Genomic DNA, 12,993 nt, shown 5'->3' on the forward strand with positions numbered 1-12,993 from the left:
GGGGGGGGGGGGGGGGGGGGGGGGGGGGGGGGGGGGGGGGGGGGGGGGGAGGGGGGAGGAGGAGGAGGGAGGGGAGGGGGGAAGGAGGGGAGGAGAGGCCAGGTCACTGGGGAACGGCTGGCCACTGCAGGCTGGGGAAGTTTGTGGTGCTGAAGTGGGGGCCGTCCTCCTGCCTGGGAAAGAGGAAGGGGCTAAGGTCGTGGACTAACCAGTGCCTGAGAGAATGTCGCAGAAGATCAGGCCATGCGAGTGTGGGGAGCTTGGTGCCAGCCCTGCTTCCTTGGCAAAGGGGGTCTGCCTGCTAATCTCACAGGGAGACCCTGCCTGGCCTCAAGCCACCTGGGGCCCAACAGAGGAACCTGGACACGGTCCTGACTTCTCATCCTCTGTGGAAGATTCCACCACCTCTAAAGATTCACCCAGCTTTTCCGAATGTCCAAGCCAAGCCCTTTCCCGCAGAAGTAGGGGAGGGGACCGCAAAACCACAGGCTGCAACCGTCTGCTGCAAGGACAGCCCTCTTCCCACATGAGCTGGTTCTACAGTGGAGGCACCAAATGACCCAGGAAAGTTGGTCTTTGCCGGAAGCCCCCCAAAAGGGGCAGCAAATTTAGGACAAAGAAAAGGATTTAAATGGCAAGGAGTAAACATCACATTGGGGTACATATATATACAATTATTATGTGTCAACTGAGAAAAAATAAATTTAATTTAGAAAATAAAAACAAGGTCAAGGGTTCAGATCTCTGAACCAGCCAGCTGCCATAAAATAGAATCAACTTCAAAAGAGTGTCTGAGCAAGTGGCCGGGCAAGCGTATCTAACAGAGGCCGCGGGGGTCAGATGTGTTGGCCTTGGGTGTCAGATTGTTGTCCCTCTCTGGCCTGGAGGGTGGGTATGAGCCAGAATCTCATAACACAGAGAAGTCAGAGGTGAGACCCAAACAGCCCTTCCATGTCTCCCAACAGAGTCCATAGATAAACTTGGGGGATGTCCAGGACCACCCCCCAAATTATACTCAAAAACATTCCTGTAGGCACCTTTTTCTGGAGAGAGTTCATGGTTTTCAGCAGATTTCCAAAAGGATTTAAAATCTGAAAGAGGTTAGGAACCACTGGGGAGTGTGGCTCTCGGGTAAATACTTGATGAATTTTTTTTTCTTCCTTTGGTAAATCTGTATTTTATAAACATTAATAACTAACTTAATTATATGATTATAATTATATGATTATAATTATATTTTATAAACATTAATAACTAACTTAATTATATGATTCCATATAATTAAAAATATATAGTATACATGCTCAAACACATTTATAAAACATATAGTGGATATATTAAAAACATCCACATGCAAGATCTAGAAGACCCCAGCCTGTAATTCCCAGAAGATGTAGGCTGCCACAATCTCAAGATTCCCAAATAGTTAATATCTTTTTCTTTTTTTTTTCGTGGCTGGCCAGTAGAGGGATCCGAACCCTTGACCTTGGTGTTTGTTAGTACCTTTTAAAACTGCAAATTTCACTTCCTCTCTCTGCCCTGACCCTCAACCCAACCTCAGACACACACACGCACATGCACACACAGCACACATTCAGGGGGGTGATGGACATGGGTCCCCCTCTCAGGGGCCTCGGCTACTTGACAGTTCACCACAATCTCTTGGGGTGGGCTCTGCAGGTGACCACCTGCCCAGGCAGTTAGCAGGCGGTCCCTATGCCCACCTGGCAGTTGGCTTACAGGTCCTCCTCCTCCTATTCTCACGAGACCGCAGATCTGCAGGCAACCCTATAAGCATTTTGGGCCAAAGGGAGAGAAATCCCGGGGACAACACAGGGTGCTCTGGACACTTCAATCCATCACACGTTGTCTGGGCGAGTCTCCCCTTGGCAGGATCCTCTGCCACCTCCTTCCACTCCCAGAGCCAGTCTCCAGATCACTTCTGCCCCATGGGAGCCTCTGGGATCAATTCAAACTGTCCTAGAACAAGAGCCTCTTTGTCATTGATTAGGCTTGTCTTTGGCTACAGCAGGCAGCCTCCATCCCTGGGCACCTTATGCCCATTTTCTCATTATCACGACACTACCCTAAGGCAGGCATTCTGCTTTACGAATGAGGACAGCGGGGCTCATGGAGGCTACAGCTGTGCAGCTAGTGAACAGGCAGGCAGGATTTGAACCCAGTTGACTCCAGAGCCCTGCTCTTACCATTGTACCACACTGCCTCTCCTGGGCCAAAGCAAAGGAACCAGAGCGTATTGCCCGCCAGCTCAAGGACCCCTTGGTTGACTTCCCAGAAAAGGCCCAAGAGTTGGCAAGGAGGCCACTGAGATTGCAGAGACCAAGCTGTGCTTACTCTGGGCAGAGGGGGAGAATGGGCACCACCCCAGGCAGACTGGGGCAGGTGCGGTCCTCGAACCTGCATCCTCCTGGCCACACTCGCTGTAGAGGATCAGAGCCCAAGAAGCCAACTCCACTGGAGACAAGGACCCTGAAGAACAAAAGACGCTGCCCGGGAGCCCAAGTCCTGGTGAGAAAGAAGCCCACCGACCCCCAGAGGCCTCACCAATCCTCCCACCTGGGATCCAGACTGCCCCGCCCCAACTAAATGCTTCCTCCTGGAAACAAGCGCCCACGTTTGGAGGCAGCACAGCGCAGGGAGAAGAGCAGGCTCCGCCCCTTTCCGGGTGGGTAAAACCTAGGTAAGTTCTACTTTTCCTTTCTGTGTCTCAGTTTCCCCATCTGTAAAGTGGGGATCACAACGGTACTCCATCACGGTCATCATAAGAAGAAATTTGGTTAGTATTTTCAAAGTGCCCAGAAAACTGCCAACACAGAGTGCATAACACAAAAAATGTTTGCTGTTGTTATTTTTATGACAAAGAAGTGGCCGGATAGATTAATGGGGGTGGCGATTTTGAGGTGGTGAATTGTCAAAGCTTATAAATACAAATGAGTCTGACAGGGCCCATAAAAAAAAAAAATCGGTCTGCAACGCCTCCCTTCTGGAGCTGGTGTGCATTCTCAAAGCGAGGGGCTCATGCAGTGTAGATGGGAGTTCTAAGTGGATCACTGCCTCTGGCCCAGGCTCTGCCATTCCTATGACTTTTCCGTCTACCCCGACCTCTGCCCAGCAGAACCAGGGCTGAACTGTGCGCTCCAACCCCTCCTCGACACATCCTGACCAATGGCCTCGATCTGCCCTCTCGGGGTCAGCAGTTACTCCCTGGGGCCAGGCCTGCCTGCGTCCCCCACGTGCCATCAAGAGTTCGCTGCGCTTGTTCTAATCCGATGCCAGTTGTTCACGTTTATAATTACATAATGTAATTCTTACTTAAGTGGGTGAAATACGGGTGTGAAAAGCTAGAGTTACTTCCATGAAAACCAAGCTGAATGCTTTAGAAACCCAAAAGAGACAAGTCACTCAAGCAAACTTTCCGTCAAATTCAACTAAGCAAGACAACTGCAATAGATTGGCAGGAATTATAAAACTGTGGGACCGTCCAAGGCAAGAAGGATGAACCCGTTACCTACCCATACAAAAGCCCTTGGCCGTCCATCCCCAGATCAGTGAACTGACGTACATTGGTATGTTTTTAGTTAAAATAAAATGTTTAGATTTGAAGTATAGCATTTTAATAATTTTTTTATTTTTTGGCAGCTGGCCAGTAAAAGGATCCGAATCCTTGACCTTGGTGTCATCAGCACCACGCTCTAACCAACTGAGCTAACCAGCCAGCCCACATTTTAATAATTCTCTACCTAAACCAAAGCTTCCAGTTACTCAGCCAATGAATTGCATAGAATAAAAGGGCTCCTATTAAACTATGCATTTCTCATTACAATTGTGTCTAATCATTCATCCTGCTATCTTGCCCTAATCCACATTTTTTAAAATACAGTTGGAGCTTCTGTGGTGGGAGTAGCAGAAGCTGTAGAAAAAAGAGAAAAAAACATAAACATCTTCCCAGAGCATCCATTTGACTCAAAAATTAGGGGAAAATATTCTTGGGGGGAGGGGGCAGCTGGAACAGTAAGGGAAAATATTCATTATAGTAAAATAAACATGGATATATCATAAAATAGAATGTAAAATTAACATTAGCTTCAAAAATAGAACTTGAAGCTTCAAAGCAAGGTCGTGGTTGGGGTGGGCTGCTGCAGGCTAGGGTTACACATCTCTACTCTTCTGGCTGGAGGAATGGGTGGGAAAGTTGGAGAATAGTCCATCAGGGTCAAGGTTACTGCCAGCCACCCGGCCATCTCCCAACCCTCCCCCCCAAAACCCACAGTACAAGGCTCCTAGAATGGCTGCCTCTGGAGCAACTTGCCTGCTCAGGAACTGGTTGCTCAGCTCACAGGGGACAGGGCCAACCAAGAGTCCTGCTGTGGCCATGGTCACTGGATGGCAGACCTCACTGGTAAGCTGCTCTAATCATTTGGTCGAGGCCTGGTGAGCCAGAACAGGGGCTGCTCTTGCTAACAACCCCGGGGAGGAAGGAACTAGCCTGGACAAAACCTCACATCCGACATTCCTCAGCTCTGGTACCCAAGCTCTTCCAACCTTGAAGGGCTAGAAAAAGCTGAAAAAACTAAGCTCTCTCACTTTGACACCTTTGAGAGGAACAGGCTGATCAACAGAACAAAGCAATTCCAATTTTTATCTGTGAGATTGAAGTATTTATGGACACATGCTCTGTGCATTCCATATGAGTCATTCATGGGAGGATCCAATAAGATAATGGATGAATAAATCTTACCACGCCCTGCAAACCTCAATGACTTATGACACAAATACCTGTCACTTAAAACCCATTCCCTCTCTTGGGCCGGCCCCGTGGCGCACTCGGAGAGTGCGGTGCTGGGAGCGCAGCGACGCTCCCACTGCGGTTCGGATCCTATATAGGAATGGCCGGTGCGCTCACCGGCTGAGCGCGGTGCGGACGACACCACACCAAGGGTTGTGATCCCCTTACCGGTCACGAAAAAAGACAAAAAAAAAAAACCCATTCCCTCCCACAGTGTGGGTTTCAAAGACTCATTCATCCAATAGCAAAAATTGCAACTTTTTGAGTGTCTATAACCTGTTAACAGGTTTTTTTCGTTATTTCTAATCTCCATGACAATCAAGTAAAAGATGCTGTTACCCCAATTTTCAGATAAGAACCTGGAGGTTTAAGCAACTCGACAAGGTCACTTATGTGCTGTGTCAAAGCCAAGATACGAACCCTCTGTCTAATTCTGAAGCTCTTGCTTTTTATTGTTATTATTATCGTTATGTTTTGGCAGCTGGCCAATACAAAGATTGAACCCTTGACCTCAGTGTTATCAGCACCATGCTCCAACCAAGGAACCGGCCAGCACCATAAAGCTCTTGCTTTTGATACTAACGTTAAGCCGCACTCACATTAACCTATCTTACAATTCATTCTCAAAACACAGCACTGCTGGAAATATGAAGCCATGCACATCTTAAGAAATTACCACATATTAGATGCGCTGCACTTAATTTAAAAATAGACCACACTTCATCACTGGTTTCTAAATGACAGCAGATGGCTTGTATTATGCAAATATTTGTCACATTGCACAATAGGGAAGAAAGCTTCATGACCAGGTGACTTAGCTCCTGGACTCAGGAACCCTCAGAAACAGGAGGTGTGTGGTCTCAGAGCTCATCCTCTCATTGGCTCTGAACGTCAGAAACATTCTTGATGGAGTTTTTTGAGGAGGATGGTAAGGGGGAAAGTTGGGGGGTTTTGGTGTTTTTTCCCCTAGAAGAAATTTCTCACAAACTCATTTGAGACCAAGATCCTGGTTTTATGAACTTCCTCCCCAACAGCAGGTCGGCAGTGAAGAGGAAAACACAGGCGCTGAGCACACCCTGCTGGCTCGACCTCCACCCCTCACCTGAGGCTGCCCGGGGCCCACTTGGGAGGAACGTGGAGGCCCCGTTACTGCAAAGGGCTCCAAGAGCAAGCATGATGGGCAGCAACCCAGGCTGTTGCCAAAGCCTCAAGTCATGCCCCCGGAAATGCCTGGGGCATCCACAGGGCTGCCTCAGTTTCCCAAACTCCTTGAAGGAGCGTCTCAACCTAGAGGGCAGAACAGTCACCAAGATGAATTCCGGACTCAGAGAAACCATTAGTAAGTCGTAAACCCTCATTTCCTTGCTACAGAGGCTGCAGGACCGCAGGGGACCCAGGGTCCTGGAGAGACAGCCCTATCAGAGCTTCAGGGAACCTTGAGCCCATCACAGCCCCTCCTCGTCTGCTCAGTGAGGCACAGGCTTGCCCCAGGGAGGCTTTCGCCCAAATCCAGCCACACAGCCAAGGACACAGGCCATGTGGACAGAGAGAGGCTGTCACTCCCCTTTAGAATCATCTACTTCTATGGCAGAAAAACTGATCCCTATGCTTAAATTCAAATCCCTTTGGCTTAAGTGTAAACCACTTTTGTTAAAACAAGATGAATCTTGAGGACAAGTGGAGACGTGTTCACTTACATTGAAAAAATAAGAAGAAGAACAGCTAATATTCACTGAGTATCAACTATGTGCTAGGAGATGTTCATTATCTAATTTATCTCATATAATCGTTAAGACAAATCTAGGAACGCATCCCATTATAGCTTCATTTTGTAGAGAAGGAAATGGAGGATCAGAGAGGTTAGGTAATCTACTAGGGTCACACAGCTGGGAGGTGAAGTTCAAGGGTTCAACTGCTGCATCACACTGCAGCCAACCTCATGCTAGACATACAGCTAGCAACCAGAAAGAAAGCTACTTAATCTCGTTAGCAATAAAAGAAACACATTTAAAATGATTACCTTTTGAGCCTGTTAGCAAAATGTTTCAATGTTTGTCAATGCTGGCAAGAGTGTCGTGAAACTATTATATATGAGTATCACCAGTATGAATTGGTCCAGTCTTTGTGAAAACCGTTTAGCTCCAAAGGCCATAAACATGTTCAATGACTTTGATGCAATAATTCCTGAGTATAGGAAAGCCATATGTCTGAAAAATGTCAATTACAGTATTTTGAGGGTGGTGGTTGTGGGGAGTGTGTGTGTGCGTGTGTGTGTGCGTGCGTGCGTGCGTGCGTGTGTGTGTGTGTGTGTGTGGAAGCAACACAAACATCCCTGAACGGAAGATGATTGAGAAAATTATGATATCCCTACTTAGGGCATTGGGATAGTGTGAAATATATATTTAGTCTTTGTCCTGTTTCCTGGCATACAGCTCCTAAAATCCTTGGAATCTCCAAAGGGATTTGCCTTTTTGTATGCTAATGAGTTGACTGGCTGGCGGCCCCTAGGTAGCTTCAGGATGAGGGCTGGTCACAGGAAAGACCAAGGCAGGATTAGACGGTTGAGACTTTCAGGCCCACCCCCAACCTCCTGAGACAGGAGGGGCTGAAGGTTAAGGTGATCACCACTGGCTGTGATTTAATCAATCACGCTTGTGTAATGAAACCTCCATGAAAACTCAAAGGACAGCGTTCCGAGAGCTTCTGGAAAGCAGAACACATGGAAGTTTCTGGAGCGTGGCGCGCCCAGGGAGGGACGCTCTGCGCCCACCTCTCCCGTGCCTTGCCCTACGCCTCTCTTCATCTGTATCTTTCTCAATATCTGTTATAAGAAACTGGTAAACGCAGGAGTTTCCCTGAGTCTTGTGAGCTGTTCTAGCAAATTAACTGAACCCAAGGAGAGGGTTGTGGGAGTTGGTCGGTCAGAAGCACAGGTGAAACAACCTGGGGTGTGCAGTTGGCATCAGAAGTGGGGGGCGGTCTTCTGGGACTGAGTCCTCAGCCTGTGGGATCTGACGCTATTTACAGGTAGATTATGCCAGAACTGAATTGAATCGAAGGACACCCAGCCGATGCAGAATCGATTGCTTGCTTGGTATGCGGAGAAAAATCCCCACACATGTGGTCTCAGAAGTCTTCTGTGTTGATTGTTGAGTGAAGGTACAGGAAAAACTGAGTTTGGTTTTTCCTATATTCTCAGAATTGGTTTCAGAATCAGGATTTGCTAGAACGGCCGTGGCTTCTGGAAATGTGGTTTGGGAAGAGAAAGGATGAAAGGATGGGGGATGAGGAACTTTTGATTTCTGGGCAGTACGGAGCCATAGCTGTGCTGCGCTCAGTTTCTAAAGGTCAAAGTTACCAATGGAATTTAGAGATGGATCCAGCACCTGGGGAGCTGGTTCACTGGATGCATTTGGAAGTACAAACTAACAAGAAAAAAGACAAAATATACAATCCCTTGATTATCGTCATCTGCAATAGCTAAAATGAAAGTAAAAGAGAGTGCTGGGTCAGATCTTGATGCTAAACCAAACTCAGATTTTAGTTAATCTGAGCTGCCCCCCAAGAGAAAACTTATGCAGAGACAACAGAAAATACCCCGAAGACCTGTGATTACCAAGAAGATGGTAAACTACTGACACTAGAGCGTGGAGTGTAAAGGAATTGCTTTATTTTGTAGGCCTGTATCATCAGCTTTCTGAGGAGCCTTTACTAAAAGGGATTGTGAAAATAACTGACTTAAGTGCAGTATCTTTGGTTTTAAATGCTGCAGAGTGGTAGAGCATGTGTGGGTGAAGCAGCACCCAGAGCTCACTGCGGAACAATCATAGGCGGCTGTACGTGATCCAGACACACAGGAGGTTATTCCCGAGGGAGCAGCCAGCCTGGTGGACTGGATAAAAGCCACTGTCAGGTCTGTGTACCCTGAGAAGGGAACTGTCTGACTCCACCTATAAATGCCATGTGGAACGCCCAGATGAAGCAGTTGATATAATTTGTATGCAAGCTCTGTGGGACTGGCTTTATGATGCCAGAATGTTCACCTGCTGAAGATATCCATTCCCAGGTCATGGTAAATGCTGTAGTTAAGGGCACCCCTTTAGTGTGGACCCCACCCACATATAACCTCACCACTGTAAAATTGAAAAACATTTCTAGAAGCCTGATCAGATTTGTTGTCTCAGGAGTGTTACAGATACTAATAAAAACATTAGGTTAACAAGAGAAAGAGGAAAGACAGAGAGGAGAGTCAAAGGACTCATTCCAGGAAGGTGGAAAAATTTAAAGTTATTAAGAAATAAGATAAATAGGGCTGGCCAGTTAGCTCAGTTGGTTAGAACGTGGTGCTAATAACACCAAGGTCCAGGGTTCGATCCCTGTACCAGCCAGGTGCAAAAAAAAAAAAAAAGTAAGGGCTGATAGGATGATGAAAGTTGAAATGTTGAAGTAGTCTTTATGTAAAGAAGCTGTGTGTCCTTTACCTAGATGTTTTATGGAAACGAATGTGGTGTCTGTCTGGGGAACACTTCCCTTCCTTACTATTGTAAAGCAGAAAGCATGTAAATCCACCTTTCGAGTAATATTAAGTGGATCTTCTAAATGCAAACCAGTAAGATTGCTAGAGCCCACACTGCAGAACAGAAGCTGGAGTGCTGGCAAGAACAAATTCTCTGGTTCTTTATTTTTCACATGTAAGAAAGATTTAATAATCTTCCCACTCCTCCTCCCAACCTTAGGCCAGAGACATAGTGATACCTCTATACTTAAAAAAAAATTGTTAGCTTTAAAAAAAAAGTTATTTAATACTAGTTTATCTAGAAGTTTCACTCCTCGATAGATTTTACATGTTTCTCACATGCTTTTTCACTCATTAGTTCATCCTGCTCGGAAGGTTACTCCACGTCATCCTGATCAGCCAGTCATCTCCATGACAACATTTGTTGACAAGCCCTGGATTTTCTGCAAGAGCTTCATTAGTTTCAGTTACTTCTCCTGATATGGGAGAATACAGTTCACTAGCAGCTTTCACACTTTCCAAAGCACCAGACTCATCACCTTTGTTCAATTCTGCCCCAACTTTGGGCAGACTACAGTAAACAGCATCTCCCAGAGTTTCCTGTGCAAAATTGACTTCCACTATTCCAGTGCCATTTTCTGTTGTTATCCATTCGTGTTTGTCTGTAAATTTATGCGCCGAGGGCAGAGCAGGCCCCGTGTGCAGCTACCAGATGGCAACCACTATTGGCCGCCAGGGCCCTGGTAGGCAGGGCACAGCAGACACTGAGGCCAAGTGCAGACTGCAGGCCATGGCCTGCACACTCCAGGCTGCCCACAATGCCAGGTTCGAAGGCTTTTGTTTCTACAAAAATTGAGACCATCTTTTCTTTCAAACTCCATCCATGTATGGTATTTTGTGTTTTGCAAAGATCTTGCACCTCCATCTTCTCCTTGGATGTTTCATGGTGCTTAGAACAGGGGAAGCCAGACCCAAAGGCCCTACAGAGTCTGGCTGCCCTATAGTTTGGCCCTCCAGGGTTCTGATCCTCAGGCTGCTACTCTCTATCCTCTTGTGAGGTGGGCTGGGCTGAAAAAGTCCAGCTCTTACAAAGAATACAGATGAACAGCCAACACAAGAGATGCATAGGGCAAGGTATGGGAGAAAGGGCATGGAGCTTCTATGCCCTCTCGGGGCACACTACCCTCCAGGAACCTTCATGTGTTCAGCTATGTGGAAGCCCAAATTTTCTGTCTGATAGTGGCAAAAGCCTGTGAATACCTCCCAGCAATGACTACTGAGACTTTAGACTACAGAATTTTCACTTGAGGTGCATTTACTACCTTGTTATGGGACATTAAATGAAGGTACCCCACAGCTGAAGAACATAAAATATTGAAGCCTGAAATACCATGATGTCTTGGGTGACATCAAAGAAACAGTCTAGGATGGCAGTACCCAGAAGAGTTCCATAATGAAATGGAAATGGTTTATACAGGATCATGCTACCCAGGGAACACAGGGAGGAGATACTCACAAACTGGGAGGCTCTTTTCCCTAAGGACTGACTCTGGAACTCTGTGAGAAGCTGCTGGATTCTACAGTGCCCTATAAACAGCTCTTGACTGACTGACAGAAAGCTACTGGGTTTGTGGAGGGCAGTTCCAAGATGAGCTGACAACATCTTATTCGGAAAAGTGCCTCACTAATCAAAGAAGGTAAAAATAGGGCTGGCCAGTTAGCTCAGTTGGTTAGAGCATGGTGCTGATTACACCAAGGTGCAGGGTTCAATCCGTGCACTGGCCAGCTGCCTAAAACACACAAACACACACACACACACACACACACACACACACACACACACACGGTGAAAACAAATCAGCTTGCTGGGCTGAATTGCACGCTGTTTCCTAGCAGAGATGGAAGTATTGAACAGTGGTAAAAGCCCCCGTGTTTGGGTTTTTACTAACTCATGGGCAGTGGCCAATGGCCTGGCCATACACTCAGGCAGGAGGACAATGAAAACCTGGCCTATTAAAGGGATGCCCATTTGGGGCACAGTCCTATGGAAATTTGAGGAGCGCATTAAAGTAGGACATGTCGATGCCCATCAAACTCCCCTCTAGGTTTAGAAGGTGTTTGGAATCATCAAGCAGATATCCCCATGTGCTCACTGAAGGTGACTGCCTGGGTCAAGAAAGGAGTGGATGGGGGTCCTGCAGCAACGCAGAGACGTGCTCAATCTAGACATATTTCTCTCACCCCCTCTCAAGCACATAATGCCAACAAGAAGTGTTCTGTCTGCCAGCAAGAGAGACAGAGACTGCTGACGGCTATGGGGCAGGTTCCCTGGCAGGAAGGCCCTGAACATAGCTGACAAGTGAGACTGATGCTGTTGGTCCTGGGGGCCACAAATGGGTCCTGACAGGTAGGGACCCTGACTCTGAGCTGTGCTTTGCTTACCTGGTGATGGAGTTTGGATGTGTTGTCCCTTCCAAAACTCATGTGGAAATTTGATCCCCAGTGTGGCAGTGTTGGAAACTGATTGAGTCATGGGGGCAGATCCCTCATGAATGGATTTATGCTCTCCCTGGGGGAGGGGGGATTAATGAGTGAGTTCTCGCTCTATTAGTTCCCATGAGAGCTGGTTCTTTATAAGACCCTGGCTCCTCCTCTCTCTCTCTTGCTTTCTCTCCCCATGTGATCTGCTTGTACCTGCCAGTTGCGTGCCACTTTCCACCCTTTATAAGACCCTGGCTCCTCCTCTCTTTCTCTTGCTTTCTCTCCCCATGTGATCTGCTTGTACCTGCCAGTTGCGTGCCACTTTCCACCATGAGTAGAAGCAGCCTGAAGCCTGTGCCAGATGCAGCTGTCCCAGAATCGTAAACCAAATAAACTTCTGTTCTTTATAAATTACCCAGCCTCAGGTAATTCTGTTATAGCAACACAAAACGGACTAATACACACCTGGCAGAAGATGCAAAGGCTCACAGTGCTACAGGAAACCAGAACGGAAGATACTGCTCAGATACAGACGGACAACAGTCACTTCTTTAGACCAAGGAACACATGCACAGCTGGTCATGTCCAGCAGCGGGCAGAGAGAGGTGTCCTCCTCAGAGTAGTAGTTAGAGAAGTGGCAATGGCAACTGAAAGACCGGCTGTCTAAACAGGGGGAGAGTGCTTGCTCCGGCAGCAGGTAGACTAAAATCAGAACGATACAGAGATTACCTTGGCCCCAGTGCAAGGATGACACGCAAATTCGTGACGCATTCCACATTTTTCACTACCTCTTAGAAGTTGAACTAATGTGTATGAATGCTATTTTTTGCCTTTTTAATAATGTCTTTTTTAAGTGAATTAGCTCTGCTGTACGTGTTTATGAACCCCTCGGGTAGGGAAATAGGAGCTTCTTCAGACTTTTAAATCTGTAATAAAGGCAATTTTTAAAAGTTAAAAAAAAATAAAAATAAAATGGGGGGAGATAAAGGCATGAAGGGCTGGCTCACATGCCTTCAAGAGTGTGCCCACTGGGCCGGCCCGGTGGCGCACTGCTACAGTGCGCCGCTTGGGAGCGCGGCGGTGCTCCCGCCGAGGGTTCGGATCCCACATACAGACCGGTTCCCGCTCATTGGCTGAACGAGGGGCGGGCACAGCACCGAGGGTTGCGATCCCGTTGCCGGTCCCGGTC

General features: G+C 47.3%; 1 pseudogene; it reads right to left on the bottom strand.

Moving 5' to 3' along the window:
* Positions 1–9,630: 9,630 nt before the first annotated feature.
* The window catches only part of LOC103586579, a 23,629-nt pseudogene continuing 20,266 nt past the window's right edge, over positions 9,631–12,993 (bottom strand).

Source organism: Galeopterus variegatus, unplaced genomic scaffold, assembly GCF_000696425.1.
Source record: "Galeopterus variegatus unplaced genomic scaffold, G_variegatus-3.0.2 Scaffold353, whole genome shotgun sequence".
Lineage (NCBI taxonomy): Eukaryota > Metazoa > Chordata > Mammalia > Dermoptera > Cynocephalidae > Galeopterus > Galeopterus variegatus.